The 24,113-nt window shown below is 43.8% G+C and overlaps 1 pseudogene; it reads left to right on the top strand.

The window, feature by feature from the left end:
- LOC115465643 overlaps positions 1-24,113 on the top strand; it is a 157,726-nt pseudogene that overhangs the window by 78,453 nt on the left and 55,160 nt on the right.

Here is a 24,113-nt window from a genome sequence, read left to right as displayed (position 1 = left end):
GGAAATGTAGGGGGGCCCAGGCCCCCGTGGCCCCATGTAGCTACGCCACTGCCCAAAACAGGGACAAGGCAGAGATTACGTCTCGGGGCAAGAGCTGTTTGGGCCACATTTACGTCACTGCTGCTGTTTCTAATGGAGCTATTACCATTCTAGAGGAAAACTTCAAAAATTGCAGTCAGTCAGCTTCCTGCTGTTGTGAGTTTTTTTTTTTAATAAAAATTACTCATCGCAGCACAGACTGACATCATGTCAAACCATGATCCTTGTTTCTAAACTTTTTGATATGTCGCTAAACCCATCAGAGATGGACCTCTAGAGGCATCGATAAACCTTCATACTTTTTCCCCTCTGGACATCTCTCCCACATTAAGCTCAATCCAGAATTTGGTTCTGGATTTTAAAATGTTGCCGTCTTCAATCTGCAGACGAAGAGTTGACAATTGTGAGCTGCCAGGGAATGCAGCCAGCAGTAGGCAAGAAACATATTCAGACCTGGCATGAATGAGTCTCACTTTGGCCACTGTCCAGTAGCTAAACGGAAAATAGTGATAGTATTCGGGATAGAAGCCAAACATTGTTGTAGCATGAAATGTTTTTTGGTTCCTGATGGGTTTGTTTATAGGACAGAATAGGATGAAGTTAAAGCAACGAAAACTATCAGCTGAAGATGAAACCCTACATTTTGCTGCCATGATAAAATTATAAAATGTTTAGAAACACACAGTAGGAATGAGTTTCTGCTACAGAATCCATTCTCTAAAGCTTTTCTCCCTGCTGAAATTCAGTTTATAAAACTCTGTTACATATATGCCCATGATGGCGATTTCTGGCTCCCAGTTGTTACTGAAGTCCATTTTTAGCAGAACATCTGCTAAATAATTTGAAGCACCTAACATAGTCTTTCAAATTATTGGCCTATTCAGCCACGCTATATGTACAGGGGATGATTTATAAAAGCATGTTCGTGATTTCAGTGTAAGCGTATTCAGGGGCAGAATCATGATTTATGTGCGTACTTTATAAAATGTTTACGCTCATGTGCAAATATTTACACCTTCTGCCGAATAGGTGGAAATGGCTGTGGCTTCTTTTCAGCCGTGATTTCTGCAGCATCTAGGGCTTATATGATAAAAGTGCCTTTGTCTGATAAAATAGGTTCAAAATAGGGGCCCATCCAGGCGAGCACCTCTACTTCAGGAAGCAGGTAAAACCCTGGCTCTTCTCCCAAGCCTTTAATGTGACTGACTATACACCCGTTCTGCACCTGGTTCTGCTTGCTACATACCCTGTAACTTAGACCACTACCTGGAGAGCGCCTGGGAAGTACAGGAATATATCTGCTCACAGATTACAGAATAAACTGCTCACAGGGTCTCAGTAAAGTGGTCTTTCTCTATCTACTTCCAAACCAAGACTGGAGGAAAATCCAGTATTTCCAGACTGAATTTGCGCTCATGGGCCAATTAGAGCCCAGAACAACATTTTTTAAAAGTAGCTGGCCACATCACTGCAGGTTACTTACTCTTTGTGTTAAACTAAAGAAGTTGGAACAGTCATTTCTCTGTAACAGCTTTAAACATAAAATATGCACCACCTGCTGGCCAAACTAGAGAAATACACTTCATGAAATATTCTTACAATTCACATGCTGGAAAATTCACCATTTCGCCACAGTCACATTTTCTTCAGAGGGGAGAAAACTTAATTGTTCCTTTATGTGGAATGAGGGGGCTTAAGATGATGGTGAAAGGGAATAGACTCAGAAGTAACCTGAGGAAATACTTCTTCACGGAAAGGGTGGTGAATTCGTGGAACAGCCTCCTGGCGGAAATAGTGGAGAAAACAGTATCTGAATTCGAGCTTGGGACAAGTACATAGGATTCTAAGGGAGAGTAGATGGCATGGATGGGCAGACTGGATAGGCCATATGGTCTTTATCTGCCTACTTTTTTCTCTGTTTCTATGTTTGTAAGTTACATAGATTTGCTCATATTTTATGACTGTTTTTTTTTCTCCAGTATGTGTTTGACTACAAGCAAGGTGATATATTTTGCTGCGTGGCAGATATTGGCTGGATCACGGGGCACAGCTATGTTGTATATGGCCCACTCTGCAATGGAGCCACTACTGTTTTGTTTGAGAGCACTCCGCTGTACCCTAATCCAGGTGAGGAAACATTGCATTTCAAGTTGGATCCAATGTACCACTATCTATTCTGGTGAAAGCCAAGGCTGTGTTTCTTTAAGGATAGATTGCTTACATTGGCATCACTGAGTGCAGAGTTACAAAATGTATCCCAGAAATGTCCTACTGAGCTGTGATAGTGAGTGATGGGAAAGCACCTTTTTGCAGCCTGTAAAGTGCATATAAATGGGAGCAACATGACTAAGCGCTGTTCTGTAAGGGTGCGAGTAAGTGGCATAGCTCATAAATGCAAGGGGTATTCTTGAGGGTGAAGCATAGGAGGGTCATGAACAGTGCAAATCTCGCTCATGAATATTCATTGTGGATATCCAAAAACCTGACTGACTGGGGTGCACTACTGCACTAACTGACTATGAATTTCAGCGTGAAATAACCACCTTTCTTAGCTGAATATTCACGGATAGCCGTTAAGTGCTATTTAACTAGCTGGGAGCTGTTCCTGCTCACTTAAATAGCGCTGAATATGGGGGGGGGGGGGGGAGTTTAAACAATTTCAAAGTATTTTGAAACTGTATAAGGGGTCCGTTTTTTCCAGACACTGTGTAGAATGCTGCTGTCTAACCTAGCATAAGCATGCCTAATGTTTACATGCTCTATACCTGGCGTAACTGTGGTTCCCTAATGTGGCAAGGGCATGAGTAATATACCATATTCTCTACGTGTGTGTAACTGGCAGCCCTGATGTGTCCCTCCTATGCTTCACCTCTAGAATACCCCCCTTGCATTTATGAGCTACACCACTTACTCACACCCTTACAGAATACCTTAGTCATATTGGTGCCATTTACATGAGCAAGAATACATTTAGGGAAGGGAAATAAGACTTGATATACCCCTTTCTGAGGTTTTTGCAACTACATTCAAAGCGCTTTACATATATTCAGGTACTTACTTTGTACCAGGGGCAAGGAGGGTTAAGTGACTTGCCCAGAGTCACAAGGAGCGTAGTGGGAATTGAACCCAGTCCCAGAATCAGAGTCCTGCACTAACCACTAGGCTGCTCCTCCACTAGCAACATTCCATGTAGAAGCCTGCCCTTGCAGATCAGCAATGCCACGTTGCTGATCTGCAAGGGCAGGCTTCTACATGGAATATTGCTAGTGGAATAGCAACATTCCATTTAGGATCTCAAATAGTAGCAACAGAATCTCAATAGTAGCAACATTCCATCTAGAATCTCAAATAGGGAAAGGGAAATGGGACGATATCCGCCTTTCTGAGGTTTTTGCAACTATAAAAGCGGTTTACATACTTACAGTACCTGCTACTGGAAAGCTGGAGCAGGACGGACTGTTACAGATTCCTACACAGACACCATATACCACAGAATTTTTCACCTCAGTTGTAGATGCAAACATGACTCTCACCTGATACAAATAGGGAACCGCAAAAAACATGCAGACAAAAACTGAAAGCAGAGATAGTGGACTCTACATGTTTTGCAACACCACAAGTATGTCCTCATGTACCATGCAAAATAAAGCCGACAGATGTAAATGCTCAACACTAACATAATTCATTCTCTAAACTGAAAATAAATCATTTTCCTACCTTTGTGGTTTGGTAAATTTATTATTCCAATCATCTTGTTCCCAGACTTTGGTTCTGCTTTCCTCTGTCTGTGCTCTTAACTCTGTTTCCAGGGCCTCCTTTCCATAGGCGGTCGGTGGCCCAACTGTTTGGGGAGGCTAAAGGAGGCGGGGTTAGGGGTGGAGCCATGGGTGGAGCTTAAATCCATAATTGTCTGATAACACACAGAAAAAATAAATAAATAAAATAAGTCACAATTAATACCTTTTATTAAATTTAGATATTAGATATTTCATATGTCAAAGAATAAAGTGGTTTGCTCAAAGCATATACTAACCACAATCGCTCAACTGTAAAACACTATGCACAAATTTGTGCAAAAACACACTCAGAACCTTGCTGTACCATAACACTAGGCAGACCCTAAGACACCAATATACCACCCATATGGAAAATGAAACAAGGGATCATAATATCACAATTCTCATGTAGAGCCACAAAACACCCTTTTAGGGTGGATAGTGTTCACAATGAGCTCTTTTTATTAACAACTATATGTAGATCCTTCAAGAGGTAGTGTGTCGTGATTTAGGCTCTGGTGTTTTGGTGCCACCTCAGTAAGGCCAATACACAATCTCTCCACTGCAAAACACTATACACAAACTTGTGCAAAAACATACTCATAACTTTAGCAAACCATAACAGCACTAATTCCAAGGACAGGACAAGCTACAACCTTATGCGTGGAAAGGCAGCACTGTAATTACACCGGGCTCTAAAACTAGTGAAACAAACCCCCCCCCCCCCAAAAGGGCTGTAAATACTACACACTAGTAGAATACTGCACCTTGATTACACATGAAAAACACATGACACAACAGATATGAAGGCAAAACTGGAAAGTTACCTCAAGAAGTCAACTCAGCATGCAGCATACTAGAAAAAATTGAAACTTACATGCAAAATATCACAGATGCACATTTCCAAAAGCTGACACATTCCAGTTAATAAATTCTGAATAAAATACTTTTTTAAACCTTTGTTGTCTGATCATTTAGTTTTTCTATTCGCTTTGGTCCCAGTGTCTTCTTTCCATTTGATATTTTTCTCTCACCATGTCCACCATCCTTGTCCTATGCATCCTTGGTGTCCTTATGCGTCCTGTCTACCATCTGTAGCCCTGTCCCTATCCTTTTTCCAGTTTCAGCATCTGCCCTCAAAGTGTTCCGATCCAGCCCTTAAATTCAGCAATTTTCCCCTCCATCCATATCCAGCATTTCTCCCCTCCCCATCCATATGCATGTACTTCCTTTGTTTTCCTTCCTTTCATCCTTGTCCAACATTTCCTCTGTTCCCTGCCCTCCACTCCTCCATGTCCAGATTCTCCTCTCTTCCCTCCCCTCCTCCATCCATCCATCCATGTCCAGCACCTTCCCTCTTCTCTCCTACCCTTCCATCCAGTGTCATCCCTCTTTCTCTCTCCATCCTTCTACCCATTACCCTCTCCCAATCTTCTGTCTATTGTCTCCCTCTCCTTCCATCCATTGTCTCCCTCTATATCTCCTTCCTTCTAAACAGTTCTCTCTCTTGACCCTTTTCCATTCAGCATGTCCTCTCTATCCCCATCCTTCCAGTGTCTTTCCTCTTTCCCTCCCTACCCTTACGTCCAGTGTATTCTTTCTGCCCTCTCTTCCAGCTTTTCCCTCTTTCTCCCTCCTTTCATTCAGCATTTCTCCATCTGACAGCTAGGGTCTCCCCCAGTATCTCCCAGCAGCTTCTCTCTCTCCTGCCCATGTCCCTCTTTCTCCCCCCCATCTTTCCACTAATCTCTCTCTCTCTGTACCCCTCTTCCATCCAGCATTCTCTCTGGCCCTGCTCTTTTCCATGGCCCCTCTTTCTCTCCCCATCTCTCTCTGGCTCTTCCCTGCTCTTTTCCATGTCCCTGGCTTTCCCCTGCTCTCTTCCATGTCCCCTTTTTCTCTCCCCATCTCTCTCTGGCTCTCCCCTGCTCTCTTCCATGTCCCCTCTTTCTCTCCCCATCTCCCTCTTGCTCTCCCCTGCACTTTTCCACTTTCTCTCTCTCTCCTCCAGCGTCCTCATGCATCTCTCCTCTCCCTCATGCATCCCACCTTTCTCTTCCCTCCCCTTCTTGCTTCCATCACTCCTTTCTCCACCCCCTTTTCCCATTCCCATGTCCTGCCATTGCTTTCCTTCCTCCCTCTTCCCTTAGATGTGGCATCTCACATCCTCTCTCCACCCCCCTTTCCCTTGGTCAGTCTGTCTGTCTGGTATCGCTTCCCCTCCCCCTGGCACTAGTGCGGTACCGTATCGCTCTCCCCCTCCGCTCCTGTCACGTCGTCTTTCAACTTCAAGGCTTCCATCCCATAGCAGCAGCAGCAGCAGCAATAATGTAAGTGCCGTTGCTTTCAGCCTGCCCTGGAAGCACTCTCTGTACAACTTCCCGCGTAGGAGGGATGCTGTCCAGAGAAGGTTTCGGGGCAGGCTGAAAGCAGCGGCGCTTACATCATGTGATGCTGCTGATGATACAGGAAGGAAGCCTCATTGAAAGACGACGTGACAGGAGTGGAGGGGGAGAGCAGCACGCACTAGTGGGGGGGACAGGGGGGGGGGGTAAAGATCGGGACGTTGTGCACAGTCGGAGGGGGGGGGGGGAGGGAGCCAGGAGGGAGATGTTCACGAGCTGTACCCGCCCCGCCCTTGCTGCACTTCTGGCTGGGGAGGCTAGCCTCCCAAGCCTCTTATACCGGTGCCTATGCTCCTTTCCATTTTTTTCTCATCTAATGTCTTAGTCTGTTTGGCACTGATCTTTTGCTTTCAGCTTTCATCAATTTCTCTGCCACCTCCTCAAATTTATCTTGTTTTCCCTTTCTCTTCCCTTCATGTGCAGCCTGTCCCACCCTCCCCTCTGCCTTGCCCCCTCTACTGCCCAGCTCTTTCCCCTCATCCAAGGGCAGGCATCTCTCATGATTTTTCTCTTCCATCTTTGGGTCCAGCGACTTCCCACTCTTCCCTCTGCTTACCTGCCTCCCCCAACCCTCAGTATCTCTCTCTTCTTCCCTCCATTACTCTAACCTCTCTTCCACTCTCTTTCTCACTGATCTCTCTGCTCCATTGGACCTCCCCCTCAGCAGCATCTCTCTCCCCCTGCCTCATGGTCATGCATCTTTATTCCTTGCCCACCCTGTACTGCTCTGCTCAGTTGATGGGCAACATTTTTTTCCTCTCTTCCCCGTAAGTTCAGGCATCTTCCACCCAGACCAGTGTCCTCCATCCCCAGAACAGGCATCTTCCACCTGTGCCCACCCACCGAGAACTGACATCTTCCACTGTGCCCTCCCTGAGTTGGCATCTTCCACCCACGCCGCTCCTGAGAAACAGCATCTTCCACCTGCCCCTCGAGGTCCTGCAACTATTTTTATGCCTTTCCTCCTCTCCCTGACACTCTTCCAACCTTCTCATTCAATGCCAGCAGCACCGGCGATCCAGGCAGGCCACTCCCTGAAGCTTTTCTGCAGTTCCCACCTATGCGGGGACAGGAAGTTGCATCAGAGACAGTGGGAGCTGCAGAAAGAAAACTTCCAGGATTGGCCTGCCTTGATCGCTGACACTGCTGGTACTTAATAAGAAGGTTGGAAGAGTATTGGGGGAGGAGGAAAGGAATAAAATGTTGGTGGATCTCAGTAGGGGAGTGCGGGTGAAAGATGCCAGTTCGGGTGGGGAGTGCGGGTGAAAGGCTGGCTCGGGTGGGGGGTGCGGGTACAAGATGCCAATTCGGGTGGGGGGGCACGGGGTAAAAGATGCCAGTTCAGGCGGGGGGGGGGGGGGGGGGGGAACGACACATGCAGTGCGGGTGGAAGATGCAGCATATCTCTGGGATCCCTGCATCACACCTGGGAAGCAGCTGCAGCACACCAGTTGAAAAACGTTGGCTTAGCAAGTAGTGCGCGTAAATTCTAGTTATTGCTAATTAGTGCCATTAATTGCTTATTAAGATCCAGTTATCGGTAGTGATTGGCTCATTAATTAAGTTATGTGCGCAATTCAGCTGCACAGCCAGAATTATGCGCAACTTTAGTCAACATGTATAGAAATTGCTGGTAAATAGCAGCTTTCTAAAATCACTATTTACGTGTTCAGGGCATTTCCACATGTAAAAGCCATCCTTTCTAAATGGATCTCAATAGAGTTAATTTCCTTAATAGGGGACACCAGGCCATAATTGTACAATTTGATTTATCAGCCACATTTAACCTGGTGAGCCACCCATTTATGATGCAGATGCTAGGTGAAATTGGGAAGAGTACTTGATTGGTTTAAAGGCTTTCTAAAAGAAAGAAGCTATAGAGTGAAAAAGTCAGAGACACTAAATTGTGGAGTTTCTCAAGGTTCTCCCTTTTCTCCGATTCTTTTTAATATCTTTTTGAATTCTCTTGGAACTGCTCTGACTCAACTACAGGTAAACCTCTGCACTTACACAAATGACAGTACCCTGCTTGTTCTAGTGTTGTCTACAGGTAAAAATGTTATATCTAACAGTGCAAGAGAATGTATTGACACAGTTGAAAGATGGGCTTCCGAGCATTGTTTGAAGTTGAATATAGACAACACTAAAATGCTATGCCTAGGCTCCTCCTCAAACTCCTACCTATAATGGTTTGACCCTCAGAGATAATATACTTCCTAATAAAACCAATTTAAAAAAGTTATTCTAGATTCAGCCCTATCCTTTGATGCTTACATTAACTCATTAAGCAGGATAGTATTTTGGAAACTTAAGCAATTATGTCGAGACATAAAGTATTTCTTATTTGACCTTTTTAAAATTATTATCCAGGACCTTATCCTTTCCTATTTAGATTATTATAACATTATTATGTGCTGTGCTCCGAGAAATTGAAAAAACAATTACAAACATCACAAAATACTACAGCTAGATTGTTATGTAGTGCTTGGAAGTTAGATTGGACATTGGGTACCTATAGAGCCACGTACAATCTCCAAATTGTGTACTGTAACATCTGGATTATCAATCTTTCTTTTATTGCATAAAATATTACAGAATGGGAGTCAGGTTTAATACTCATTTTCCACTAACAGGAAATATAAAATATAAACATGTTTTTCACCTCTTTATTCTTATATCAAGCAACAAAAATTTGGCATCTTTACCAATAGACATTAGGTCTACTCAGATTATGATTTTCATAGATTGAGGAGTGAGTGGTATAGTGGCAGGTGTCCCTAGGAACACTCCCGCACTGAGGTTGCAGTTCAGCCACCTTGTGGCAGGTGGCACTAAACCTGACATATCAGAGGCAGAGTCTGAGGAGCGGGGTTCAGGCCAGGAGGTAGTCAAATGCCCTGGAGCATAGTGGATCAGAGAGGCCCCGAGGCAAGAGGTCTAGGAGAGGTCCTGAGGGAAAGAATCCTCATAAGGTGATCTGACTTAGGCTATGGTACCTGATGGAGTTCCAGGGAAGAAGGGTGGCCCTAGCCCAGACCTTGTATGCTGAGTGAGGAATTCCAGAGTTGAATGCTTGTAAGAGAGAAGACTGTCAAGGTAGGCTCATAATCCCTTGGTTGCTGAACAATGAGTAATGACCACATTGTATATGGAAGACAGTAGCCATACCAGAGGTGGACTGTTGAAAGTGAGCCTGTGTTTAAGAGACTTCCATGAAGAGTATTGAACCTGTGAGGAAACAGGCTTGTTTGTTTCCCTTGCACATAGTAATAAAGATTTCCTTTTTGGCCTTACGTTGCCGTCTGGTGTGTTTTCTGAGGGTTCCATTCTGCCTTGCCAAGTCACACTATCACTTATTTTTGGAAGCATAATTTCAGAGTGGTTTTTAATAGTTTGTAATTTTCCAGTCAGCATTGGTTTTCTTATCTTGGAGGTACAATTTTATAATCTTTTTAAATGTTTGCAACTTCCTGGTAATGACTGGCTTTCTTTTGGAAAACTACAATGAAGCAGCTATGTTGTAATGGTGGAATATAAGCAAGGTACAATTGTATTGTATTAATTTTCTGTGGGTTTTTTCCCCTGTTTAACACTGAAAGTGTTTGTTTCATTTTACCATAACCTGATTAACTGTATGTATTTGGGGGGTTTTCAGGTCGATATTGGGAGATGGTCAGCGGTTGAAAATTAATCAGTTTTATGGTGCACCCACTGCTGTCCGCTTGCTGCTGAAATATGAAGACAGCTGGGTAAAGAAGTACGACCGGTCTAGCCTAAGAACTCTGGGCTCAGGTAAGCAACACCTATGGTCTTGTGTATAGCACTGATTTTCATCTTCCAAATATGTATCTTTTTGAAACACTAATGCTTGACTTAAAATTTGTGAAAAATCATTTTGCTAAGTGCAGTTAACAGAATATGTAATCTGTGAAAGTCAGATCTTGCCATTGATTACACTGTATGGCTTGTTGGCACATTTGGGTGGTCGAGTTTTTTTTAACTTGCTCTTTTGCACCCCTTACCTCCTTATGCAAGCCATTCCCTTCTTTCAGGGACTGCCTTGACTCACTATCGCTTCCACATCTAGTTAAGGCTTCTCTCATTCAACTTTTTGAAGTTCCTCACTAACTCTCCCCTCTCACCTTTCCCTATATCACTCCTCATGAACTTTGTTCATCAGACAAATCAGTCTTCTCTACACTCTTCTGCTTTACTGCTAACTTCCTAACTTTGCGCTTCCCATCTTGCTGCACTGCATGCTTGGAAAAAGCTTGTTGAGTTCATACACCACGCTTCCCTGATCTTATTTAAATTCAGTCTAAAAGCCACCTTTCTGAGGCTCCTTATAAATCTTAAAACAACCTTGTTGACTTGCCATTTCCTTGATTCTTGAAATTCCCATAGCACTTTTTTTGTCCTGTATATTGTCTTAACTAGATTGTAAACTCTACAAAGAGAAGGGATTTCTCTCATATGTATTATGTAGCACTGTTTGCATTCATTGGTGCTGTAGACATCATACATAATGATACCCATGTCCATATTCAGCACTACGAGTAGTGAGGAGACAGACCAGTATCTAAAAAAAATTCACAGTGTTCCTGGTGCAGCAGTAAAGAGTCTATCCATCCCTTTCTCCTGTACTGCTAATTCAAGACTCCGTTCCTTTTGTCTCGCTGCACCTCACGCCTGGAATGGACTTCCGAGCCTGTGCGTCTGTCCCCGTCTTTGGCCATTTTCAAATCAAAACTGAAAACCCACTTCTTTACCACTGCTTCCTAACTTACTTGCCCTGTCCTTTATCCTCACCTCTCTATTCCCTTACCCTTAAGTGTTCTGTCTGTGTACTGTCTTATCTAGATTGTAAGCTCTTTGAGCAGGGACTATCTTTGTGTATGGTGTACAGCGCTGCGTATGCCTTGTAGCGCTATATAAATGATAAGTAGTAGTAGTATTTAATCTTTCTTTACTTTGGTTTTAGTGGGAGAGCCCATCAACCATGAAGCCTGGGAATGGTTTTACAAAGTGGTGGAGAGAACAGGTGCACCCTTGTGGATACCTGGTGGCAAACAGGTAAACTCTTATCATGGGAGTACATGACTGCTGGTAGACAATGTTCTTGCATGCATTGTGATCTTTTGCATTTTATCCTTGCTGTGTTGGCGCAATATTGTAATTTCCAGCTGCTCACTAACCTACTGATTAGTTGATATTATAAGTTAAGCTGTTCTGTTCTTATGTTTTCTAATCTGTTATGCCTGTCTAGGAACTGCAAAAGGCTGCAGTAACAAAAGTTGGTCACAGTGAAAAGCATTTTCTATGTAAAGTGTCATTTTCATGTGAAAAAGGGCTCCTGTAACATTGCGTGGTAGGTATACACATGCAGAAAGTGAGCTCATGGAAAGAGCAAACCTACTTTTACACAATGTGGGATGAATTCTATATATGGTGCCTTAAAAATCAGTGCCAAAAAACATGGCTGGTGTGATTCTATAAGTTAGGCATAGTTTATAGAATAGGCTCATGCACTGTTCTTGCGACTAAAAATTTAGGCGCACCCATTTAGGCCACCTAAAACCAGGCTAAGTTAGGCGCAGATCGGGTATATTCTATAGTAGAGAATATCATTTTTTGAAATGCCCACAACCCGTCCACTCCATGCCCATGGCCACGCCCCTTTTGACTGCGCAGATTAGAATTTATGTGCACTGTGTTATAGAATACGCCTAGAAAGTTGTTGTGTTAATTCTAATTAAAGCCAATTAGTGCTGCTAATTAAGTACCAATTATCAGCGTTGATTGGCTTGTTAATTAAGTTGTGCTCACAATTTGGCTATGCGGCCAAATTAGCACGCACAACTTAAGGCACCATAAGCAGAATTTTTGGGGGTCTGCGTGTAGGTTTTCCTGGGCCGTAGTTGGATAGAGTGGAGGCATAGTTGCAAAGTAAATTATTTTTGATAATTTTATAGAAAGATTGCCTAGGTTGGGAGGACAAGAAGGCACTTGTATGACCTGTTTTATAAAGACGTATAAATGTTTATGTATCTTTATAAAATACAACCACAAATCCTGCATAAATTGCAGCTGAAGTGAAGCCACAGACATTTACATCAGCTCAGGAGCAGGCATAAATGTCCACAGATAACGCACACATGAATGTGTGTATTTGTAAGTATGCAACAAAAAAAGGGGGGTGGAGAGGGCCCAATGTCAACAGATCAGTCACCACACTCAAGGGTAAGATGCTCCAGAAAAACCTTTATTAGGACCCAACACGGTCCGTGTTTCGGCTGTATCAGCCTTCTTCAGGGGTCAATCAATAGATGTTCTATAATATATCGATTGATGGAGCATTTACTGATCAATAATAAGTCACATGAAACCTTGACAGGCGCCTCGTATATTGCAGAAAGGAGGTGCAGAAATGGGAGGGTCATAGGCATTTCAGGGCAGATCAGAGTATGGTTTTGAGTTGCGTAATTATAGAAAACGGTGCTCTGCATGTAAATTTATACGTGGGCATTTGCACCTTTTTGTTGGTGCAAATGGCGGCTCCTAAATTTATGCACTACCTCTCCACTTAAGCGTATAGAATACTGCTTAAGTGGGGTTTTTTTCTGTGCCAATCTTTTAAGCTCCACATTAAAAATCTAGCCCATAATGCACAAACACATATAACTCATGCAAATTGTGATCCTGTGTAAAAATAAACTGCTATAAGGCACCCACATATATACGCACTATACTAGTTATTTTTCTAAGACATGCTAATTGCCAAACTAATACATTTATATTAAGGACTTTTCTTGTTAGGTTCTTGCAGGCATTATTACTGCACAAAACCTGCAAAAAAGAAAGAAAAAGTATTAAAAACAAATGCGCTAATCTTGCAATTAGCGCGTCTTAGTAAAAATACACCAGTATAGGGCCCCATTCATGTTACGTGCAGGGGATGTGCACGGTTTGTAAAAACACATATAATGCCTCTCCTGGCCAATAAAATCATTTAAATATCTGGTCTGTTTTGTTAACTACAAAATAATAATAATAATTTTTGCTGAAAACAATTTCTAAAGGATAAAACAGACCTAGAGGGGCATTTTCGAACGGGGACGCCCATCTCTAAGGACGTCCCGGTGAAGGGGGGGGTAACTTGTATTATCGAAATAAGTGGGCATCCATCTTTCATTTCGATAATACAGTTGGGGACGCCCAATCTCAACCTTAGGTTGACCTTAGAGATGGTCGACCAATGTTGAGATGTCCCCGGTTTTCGGCCATAATGGAAACCGAGGAAGCCCATCTCAAAAATGACCAAATACAAGCCCTTTGGTGTGGGAGGAGCCAGCATTCGTAGTGCACTGGTCCCGCTGACATGCCAGGACACCAACCGAGCACCCTAGGGTCACTGCAGTGGACTCCCAGGTACATAGCTCCCTTACCTTGTGTGCTGAGCCCCCCCAAAACCCACTCCCCACAACTGTACACCACTACCATAGCCCTTATAGGTGAAGGGGGGCACCTAGATGTGGGTACAGTGGGTTTCTGGTGGGTTTTGAAGGGCTCATATTTACCACCACAAGTGTAACAGGTGGGGGGATGGGCCTGGGTCCGCCTGCCTGAAGTGCACTGCACCCACTAAAAACTGCTCCAGGGACCTGCATAGTGCTGTGGAGCTGGATGACATTTGAGGCTGGCATAGAGGCTGGCAAAAAATGTTTTTTTTATTTTTTTTTTGGGTGGAGGGGGTTGGTGACCACTGGGGGAGTAAGGGGAGGTCATCCCTGATTCCCTCTGGTGGTCATCTGGTCAGTTTGGGCACCTTTTCGAGGCTTGGTTGTGAAAAAAAAATGGACCAAATAAAGCGGCCAAATGCTCGCCAGGGACGCCCTTCTTTTTTCCATTATCGGCCGAGGATGCCCATCTCTTAATCACGCCCCAGTCCCGCCTTCGGTACGGTGCCGACACGCCCCTGTGAACTTTGGCCGTCCCGCGACAGAAAGCAGTTGAGGGTGCCCAAAATCGGCTTTCGATTATGCCGATTTGGGCGACTCTGAGAGAAGGACGCCCATCTCCCGATTTGTGTCGGAAGATGGGCGCCCTTCTTTTCAAAAATTATACCCATTGGTTTATGAAACTACAGTTGTACCCCTGGAAATAATCACAATTAAGTTTTCTTTGTTTTGTTCATAAGTCAGTAGGTCTTGATTATGAATGAACAGATAGCAGTCTGAGGGGCCAATGCTCAAAACTACTACGAGCGTAAATAGCGGTTAACGAGGGTTTGCGTGCACAGTATTCTATGCCGAATGCTCAGAGGGCTCAAGCACAGGTTTTAACGTGAGCCATAATAATGGCTGCAGATTGTATTGAAATGTGTTTAAATGGTAGTTAATGAGGTTAGTAAGTATTCCTTCATAATGCACGGACGGGAGCGCTGCAATGCACAGAAGGAAATGATGGCCTATAACACCGAAAAGTTTTCGCCACTTCAGGGGCTGCATTGAAGGTTTTGAGGAGTGGATTTCTTGTCAATTTTTCACATTGAACTGCTGGTTTTGTCTTCTTTCACAAGTGGAAGGAGGCTCATACAAGTTTTATGTAAATGAGTTTATCATGTTGGGCAGACTGGATGGACCGTACAGGTCTTATCTGCCGTCATTTACTATGTTACTATGTAAAGGCAGGCGGGAATTAACAAATGTGCACATGACCGAGCAAAACTGGAAGTAAAAGCAAACTTCTGTACCTAAATATGAGCCTCGCAAAAATTCCATGTGCTAGTAATATTTGTGAGGCTCATATTTAGGGGTCCTTTTACTAAGGTGTGCTAACAGATTTAGTGTGTGCTAATGATTAGTGTGTTAAATAAGAAGCCCATTATGTTCCTATGGGCGTCTTATCATTTAGTGCATGCTAATCGTTAGCATGCACTAAATCTGTTAGCACACATTAGTAAAAGGACCCCTAAATATGAGCCTCACACATACTACTAGCACATGGAATTTTTGCAAGGCTTATATTTAGGCGCGGAAGTGTGCTTTTACTTGAAAAAAAAGTGCAGGTGTCCGCTGACACTTCCATTTTTTGTCTGGGAATGGACACAACAGCCGCGATTACCTTAAAACCTTTGTGTGCATGCACCAGGCATGTTCCTCCCTCCACTTTTGTTTTAACAACACAGTTTAACAGCGCATAAAATTTGCATACGATTTGCTTCGAGCTTCAATTTGCCATTTCTTTACATTACTGTTGCATTGTTGGCCCATCTGTGCATGGCTTTGAGTATCAGCCCCTGAGCTAGATGTTGGTTTACCTTGTTGCATCTGTTAATGTGTTGTGCTACTTTTTTTTTTTTTTAATTGGAATAGCAAGATCATAGCTAAAAGGGAGTCAACCTAGATAAGACTTATTTTGTGCCTAATGGCATGGAGCTGTCTTATCACCTTATGCTTAGTAGATATGAGAGCATTGAGCAATCACTGCCACCAAGCAACCTGCTCCCGAATTACACCCTAAGATTTAGGAATGGTGGCTGCAGGGAATGACGTGCAATTAAGCACATTTTCTGCTGCTGGCTGTACCGGAGGACTAGCTAAGGAAAGGCAGAACAAGAGTGACCAGTTGTTGCGTCAGTCAACCTGAACCAGCTTTACCGTGTTTTGGGGAGGCTGGTCTCCTCAAACTCTTATACCAGGGCCCATCCAAACTTCCTTTCAGTATCTGTGTACTAGTTTTTCTTTCATGACAATTACACACCTGTAATAACCATTTTTAAGGTCGTCAGACATTGAAATAATCTAGCATTATTTTGTTTTAAGAAAATAACACACAGAATTAATCAATTTACTCTACCATCTCTTCTTTTCTTCCAAGCTTTAAGACACAAACTGCGGTAAAAAGGACCCTGTGGTAGTGTCGGCGCATGGATTTGCTGTGTGCCGAAGCCCCCTTTCACTGCAGCAGGTAAAAGGGTATTTTTTGGGAAAGGGAAATGGCCCTGCGGTAAGTGAGCTGGTTCATGTGCGGCCATTTCCCGGAACAGCCTTTACCGCCATCCACGTAGGAGGTGGTAAGTGTTCCCGCGCTAACCGAGCAGTAACTGGGCAATGCGCAGGGCTGCCTGATATCCACCAGGTAAGCTCGCAGTGCTAAAAAATAAGTACATAAGTACATAAATATTGCCACACCGGGACAGACCAAAAGTCCATCAAGCCCAGCATCCTGTTTCCAACAATAGCCAATCCAGGTCACAAATACCTGGCAAGATCCCCAAAAAGTTCAATACATTTTATGCTGCTTGTTCTAGAAATAAGCAGTGGATTTTCCCCAAGTCAGTTTAATAATGGTCTATGGACCTTTCTTTTAGAAAGCATCCAGACCTTTTTTTAAACCCCGCTAAGCTAACCACCTTTACCACATTCTCTGGCAATGATTTCCAGTTTAATTACACGTTGAGTGAAGAAACATTTTCTCCAATTCATATTAAATTTATTACTTTGTAACTTTATCGCATGCCCCCTAGTCCTAGTATTTTGGAAAGAGTAAACAAATGATTCACGTCTACCTGTTCCACTCCACTCATTATTTTATAGACCTCTATCATATCTCCCCTCAGCCTTCTTTTCTTCAAGCTGAAGAGCCCTAGATGCTTTAGCCTTCCCTCATAGGGAAGTCATCCCATCCCCTTTATCAATTTTTAAGTGCTGGAAATGGTACGTGCTGGGTAGCCCGGCGGTAGTGCCGAAATGACGCGCGGCAAAGCAGCGGTACAGGTACTACCACATTGTAAAAGGGGCCCAAAATTTCCCAGGAAAACAATACTCACAAATTCAGCTCACTCACTAGCAGAGGCAGCTTTTGCTCTCAGTACTTGCAACATATTTGCATTGAATCTTATCTGCCACACACTTCACCACTTCTCCGTGTGCTTGTTAGATCTTCATGCCATATGCAGAAACACATACCTTTCCTTCTAACTCTTCTGGAGCATTCGTACAGAACAGTTGAAAAGAACTGGCACCAGGACTCAACCAGACTTGGCACCCTGCTGGTCACTGCCTTCTCCTAGTGAACAACATTTACTGCCTTGCTCTGTTGCTTTTTGCTCAGGAAATGTGTAAGTTTATCCCTCAAATTTACCCCTTGGTGGCCAAGTTTACGTAGAAGCATTCTAAGCAGAACAGTGCAAATGCCTTTGAAAGGAATGGAGCTCCTGATATCTAGGTAGATCAGATCTGTCTTTTGGTCTGCTTCCCTGGTTATCCAGTTAAAGAAATCAATCAGCTTTCTTTCACATGGCCTTCCCCTAGTAAATTACTTTGTTTTAGATCTTCTAATCTGCTAGATTAAGATGTTCTACTATCTTGTACCACAAATATGCCTAATGGAAACTAAAGGCAAAATATGACGGTAGATAAAGACCACTAAACTCATTTGGTCTGCCTGTTTTACTTTCCTGATAATCTAACTAGAGAATGACATGGGGACGGGGACACGCAGTAACCACGGGGATGGGGACAGGGACAGAGCTTGCGGGGACGGGGGGGACAGATCCCATGGGGATAGGGTGGGGATGGGGACAAAGCCGACAGGGCGGGCATGGAGACAGGGCAGGCATGTGGACAGAGCCCACGAGGACAGGGACAAACTTTGTCCCTGTGTCTTTTGACTTTGAAGCCTGTTAATGAACTGGACAGTTATTTATGTTTGAGTGATGCAGACAACGATATTTTGATTTTTTGAAAAACAAGCAAACATCCTGGCCACCAATAGCAAAATTTGTATGGGGGATCCTGTACATCCTGCTACCAGCACATCTTGTTGATGGCTTCTTATTCATCCACAGATTAAAAAATCATAACAGTGCTCCATAGGCATATTTCTCTCCTCTAGGGCATACAGAACAGGTTGTATTATGTACCCCTGGACATTTTAACAGGGTGGATTAGGATTCCTTGAGGTAGTAGAAATCAGCTATTGTCGGGATTGGAAGGGTAGAGGGTGGTGGTGAGGAGGGTTATTATAGCTGCTCACTGTTATTATTGTTTTCTGTTTGTAATTTATACACAATAGTTGCACAGTTAAATATAAAAATCATACTTGTTCGAGGCTTCTGCAGATGAGGGCGGAGCCTATGGGGACGGAGCGGGGGTGGGGACAGAACCTGTGGGTACAGGGCGGGGACGGAGACAGGACCTGCGGGGATGGGGCGGGGACGGAGACAGGACCTGCGGGGATGGAGTCACAACCCAGGGGGATGGGGCAGGGACGGGAACAGACTTTGTCCCTGTGTCATTCTCTAAATCTACCCAGAGCCTATTGGATTTTTAATTTTATCACCATTTCCTTTCAGTTGTGGATCCCCATTGCTTCTCCCATGCTTTCTTGAAATCTCCTTTAATTTTTCCCTGTCACCACTGATGGCTATTCCATGCATCCACTATTTTTTCTAAGAAGTACTCCCTTATGATACAACTGAGTCCTTCAATCTTTGCACCTCATATCATGAACTGTTCTATAACATTCTTTCCACTGAAAAACACTTGTTTCTGGTACATTTCTTCCTTTAAATGTCTTTATCCTATCTCCTGTTTTTCCATTCCTCAAGGATATACATTTAGATTTTAAGTCTCATTTAAAAGAGGTTGCGGTCCAGACTCTTAAATATTTTGGTACTCTTTCTGTCTGCTGTGTCTATGCTGTCTGTATCCATTCTTGTTAAAAGCACTGTGATTTTTTTTTAATCATTTGAATGTTTTGGCTAAATATAGACACTTTTAATTCAGTGTGTAAATACTGCCTTTTTTTTTTTTTACTTAATTTTATGCTACTTTAAGTTTCTTTGGCTGAAGAATAATAGAAATGGTGGTAAAAAGGGGAGGATAAAAAGAATTAGGAATCAGAAAAGGTTGAGCTTTGTTATTCGGACTAAAGACCCCACATGACATGGTGCATGATGCACTTCATAGGGGAAGAGCGAGCAGGGCAGGCAATGTGGTGGCGCCAGAGACCAGTGCTGGACGGTCTTCAGCTGGCAGGGGTTAGGGACCCCCGCCAGCCAAGATGTCACAGCAGCAGCAGTGGCAGCGGAGGAGGGATGGTGAGGCGGCGGAGGGGGGCAGCAGTGGGGCGGTGACCAAAATGTGCCCCCCCACCTTTGGCCCCCTTCCACCTCGAGGTCTGGCTACGCCCCTGGCCTAATGGGCTGCAAACCAAGTCCCCCAAACCTGGTGGTCTAGTGGCCCTCTTCCCCTCCCATCATACCTTAGTGTTGGAGGAGGGAGTAGTACACTCTTCCAGCGCTGCCTTGAATATGGCGGCACCCAGCCCTGCCCAGTGAATCCTGGGATGCACTGGGCGTGGCTTCACCACCATAAAAGGGAGAAAACTCTGGGAAGGGTTCTCTCTGTCTCTCTCTCTCCCAAAAATATTTGACTTCTGGCAGGATGGGCTTTAACTCTTATTGTATTCCTCTTTCCATGCATTGGAGATACAAAATCAGTGAGGCACAGCTGAACCAACCTGCCAAGCTATATTCTGATGTGAATTCACCCTATCTTTGTATTTTCCAAATTAATATCTCTAGTTTGATAACACAGGTTCAATCTTGAAGTGTATAAATGCTGATGTTTGACCACAGTAGGTGTAATTCTGTAAAGTCATGTTCACCCATATGGAAGAGATTGTGACTCTATCTCAATTTGCCTTCCCTCATGTCTTACAGAAACAGGTGGGATCTGTATTGCCCCGAGGCCTTCAGAGGAAGGGGCTGAGATTGTGCCAGCTATGGCTATGAGACCATTCTTTGGGATTAAGCCTGTACTCATGTCTGAAAAGTAAGTTCTCTGGTTGGACATAAGATAAAGGATGCATGTGGTATATAGGGCATATATAAGTGACTAGCACCTTCATTTAGGTGCTACAAGGGGGCACAATTGATACCAGTTCTGTAATGGCACTTACATGTTATAGAATACTAGTGTAAACCCACTTTGGTGCACTAAAAGTTAGGTGTGAAGGCACCAGGCCAATGACTGGTATAAATGGATGCAGCTAAGTCACCATGCAACGCGCACAACTGATAGTGTTCTACGAGTTGCACACATCACTCGGTGCCACACCCATGGCCCACTAATGCTCTGTCCCTGTCTAAAACTTTTTTGCAGTTACACATCATAGCACTTACGCAGTACTATGTAGATTACATATCTGCCAATTAGGGTGACGCGCGTGCGAGCATAGGGTGTAACTGCATGCAGCCATTAATAGAATTGCCTCAGACTGGCTATCAAATAAGTCTATTGCTGTTTTTGGCAATGCAACCTTTAAGCTTATTATGAACAGCTAGTTATATTTAAAAGAGAAGAGTGAGGTGGCATTATTAGCCCATTTAAGCAAGGCATGTTGGGTCAAAATCATTTTGATTTATCACAGTTACTAAGGGGCCCTTTTACTAAGCTGTGTAGGTGCCTACATGTGCCCAACACATGCCAGTTTGGAACTACCGCCCGGCTACTGCGTGGCCCGGGTGGTAATTTCATTTTTATGCGCACCCACTACGTGTGCCAGAAAATTTCTGGTAATCGGTATTGTACGCGCGCTGATGATTACCACCCAGTTAACGTGTGAGACCTTACTGCTAAGTCAATGGGTGGTGGTAAGGTTTCAGGCCCAAAATGGACGTGCGCCAATTTTCATTTTGCCGCATGTCCATTTTCTGCCACAAAAAAAGGCCTTTTTTGCAGGTGCGCTGAAAAATGAACCAGCGCAGGCCACTTTTCAGCATACCTTAGTATAAGAACCCCTAAACCACCTCACATCTTGTATAGTTCAGCTGTATTCGCTGATAGATTCATTTCCAGGATAAATCCCCCAAGTATGGATGATTTCAACTACTGTCCCAAAGTAGCAGTATTGGATCGCTATCCTGCTTATAATCAAAGAGAAAAACGCCTATATTGCAACCCAAATCGGGAGATGGGTCTTTCTCCCGTGGGCGCCCAAATCGGTATAATCGAAAGCGATTTTGGGCGTTTCCAACTGCAATCTGTCGTGGAAACGGGTAAAGTTGACGGGGGCGTGTTGGAGGCGCGGTGAAGGCGGAACTGGGGCATGGTTATCGGCCGAGGAGAGATGACCTCCCTGGATCCCCCAGTGGTCACTAACCCCCTCCCACCAAAAAAAAAACACTTTAAAAACTTTTTTTCCAGCCTCTATGCTAGCCTCAAATGCCGTACCCACCTCCATGACAGTAGAATGTGTTCTATCCTGTGACAGCCTTTCCCTGGTTCTGATGTGGCTCTCGGGTGAGTGTGACACCTTTTCTGTTATGTGGGTGTAGAGTATTGGGCTCCGTGATTCCACTAGCTTGTGGCAAATGCTCACGATGTTGGTAGTTGGTAGGCTCTAGTCCCATGGTGCTTTTCCCTGCTTACTGGGTCAGAGTGTGCCCTGTTTTGTTTCCAGTAGTCCATGAGATAGTGGCCATTTTTGTAAGCCAGTTTTAGATCCCTTCACGTGTTAGCCACGTTACAGAACTTAGTTCTTCCCTTGAATGTAGCTGAAAGAGGGCATTGTACAGCATTCTGAAGCTCTGATCTACTGCTCATCTCAGTACCAGGGAGACTCGTTGCCAGTGGGGCACAACCTCTGATCTGCAGTTAACTGTGAGTAAGCGTGCTTATTCCAATAAAGGACGTTTTTGGAGAATTAGTCTTCAGGTGTCAATGGTGTGCCAATGTTATATAGCAGCAACAAGTCCTAGAGGCCTGCGTGTATGCAGGTCCCTGGAGCACTTTTAGTGGGTACCGCAGTGCACTTCAGCCAGGTGGACCCAGGCCCATCCCCCCCTACCTGTAACACTTGTGCTGGTAAATGGGAGGTCTCCAAAACCCACTGTACCCACATGTAGGTGCCCCCTTCACCCCTAAGAGCTATGGTAGTGTTGTACATTGTGGGTAGTGGGTTTTGGGGGAGGGGGGTTGGGTGCTCAGCACCCGTGGTAAGGGAGCTATGCATGTGGGAGCTTTTTCTGAAGTCCACCGCACTGACCTCTAGGGTGCCTAGGGTGCCCAGTTGGTGTCCTGGCATATCAGGGGGGCCACTGTACTACGAATCCTGGCCCCTCCCATGACCAAATGGCTCGGATTAGGATGTTTTTGAGCTGGGTTTTTAGTTTCCATTATCACAAAAAAAAACAAACGCCCAGCTGAAAAAATCCATTTTATCGAAAATACGGTCTGTCCCGCCTCTTCACGTACCGTTTTCGGACATAGACGCCCATGGAGATAGGCGTTCGCGTTCGATTATGCCCCTCCACGTAATACTGTCACCTTTCAAAGCCATGTAGTGCCTAATTTTTTATACGTTATGTAGGGTTATTTATTTTAAATTCATATGTGGTGTCTTGTCTCCAGTGGAAATGATTGAAGTAGGGGTACAACAGCATCACAAAAAATAACATGAACATTCACCCTCAAGTTCCCTTCCCCATCGCGGTTGAAAAAAATGACATCAAACAAGTAGGGACATTCATAATTTGCTGACTACATATAAGACCACAGGAAAAACGTATGTATGAGGTGGCATTATATAGTGGGAACAGCCATTTTACATAAGCAATAGATTAAAAAAAAAGAGCAGCTTCAGTCAAGGCTTTGTATAGGTAAGTAGCAAAATTCCCTGCCTGCACATGGTGTCAGCAACTTACTAGCTTTTGCAAAACTGCATTTCCATGGGGGAGCCAGTTGAGCATCAAAGGTCCAAAACTCTCTTTTTTGTTGTTTTTAGTGCATTTGAACAGCTTGTAAGGTAACCAAATTCCCCCCTCAATTGCTCCTCCAAACCCAAGTGACCGCAAGCTGACGGTTACTTATTCCTCGGAGCAGCCGTAAATGGCAACAGGGAGCTTTATAAGTGTTCTTATTTCTGTTGTGAAATAGAAAAATGTGTATGTAAATTTAAGGTCCTCCCAAACTTGCCTCCTTCAGATCTGTGCACGCCAGGTACATATGTGTATAAGTAAAGCCCCTTCTAAAACTATTGTTTGTACACATATGAAGAGCACTTTTCAAAACTCAGTCCATTTTTGCAGTTATGAGCTATGCGATTAATTTTGTTCATAAAAGCAAGATTCATTTACTGTATTTTATTCCTTTGCCAAAACTCAATAAATCCATGGTATTTTTTAATTACTTTGTGTTGAATACTCTGTGTAAAACTCATTCAGTCCAAAAGCCGCTACCTACTTTTCTCAAAACTGCTTTTGATGGACTGAGTTTTGGAAAAGTGCTCTTGTAAATCTCACTTTACACATGGTGTTTTTATTCTTTAAAATGCAACACTGCAGAAATGTTAAGAGGAAAAGTGGGTTATAACAGTATGGAATATGAAGGGGATGATAGATGGTTGGTATTACTTATAATAGAGCTCCTGTAGTGTTTGTTAATCACCAGTATATTCAGTGTGGCAGAAAATGACTCAACCTTTAAACCTTACATTGTGTCCTTATAACCCCCGCCCCCCTCCAGTATTCAGTGCCTGGCCTACTTGCATATTGGCACTGAATACCTGGATATAAGACTGGGAAGTAATCCATGTGGATGAAAAGCAAGGGAAAACACCAAATGATGGAAAATGTTGTCACACCATTTAGCCTTTATTTAAAACATGCAGAGTATGGCATAAAGAAGTCAATGGTTGTGACAGAACAGTGTGTTTGAAGCCTGTAAAATGTATTGGGTATTTTCTGAAGTGTATTTCTCTAGTTTGGCCAGAAGGTGGTTCATGTTTATGTTTTGAAGCTGCTGCAGAACCAAGGCTGTTTTCTTTGTTTAAGCTTTTTGGAAAGGCTGTCTGCAGTATACTTTCAAACTTGTTCTGGGCTCTG

The sequence above is a fragment of the Microcaecilia unicolor genome, chromosome 3 (genome assembly GCF_901765095.1).
Source record: "Microcaecilia unicolor chromosome 3, aMicUni1.1, whole genome shotgun sequence".
NCBI classification, from domain to species: domain Eukaryota; kingdom Metazoa; phylum Chordata; class Amphibia; order Gymnophiona; family Siphonopidae; genus Microcaecilia; species Microcaecilia unicolor.
This window is presented reverse-complemented; position numbering and strand designations above follow the sequence as displayed.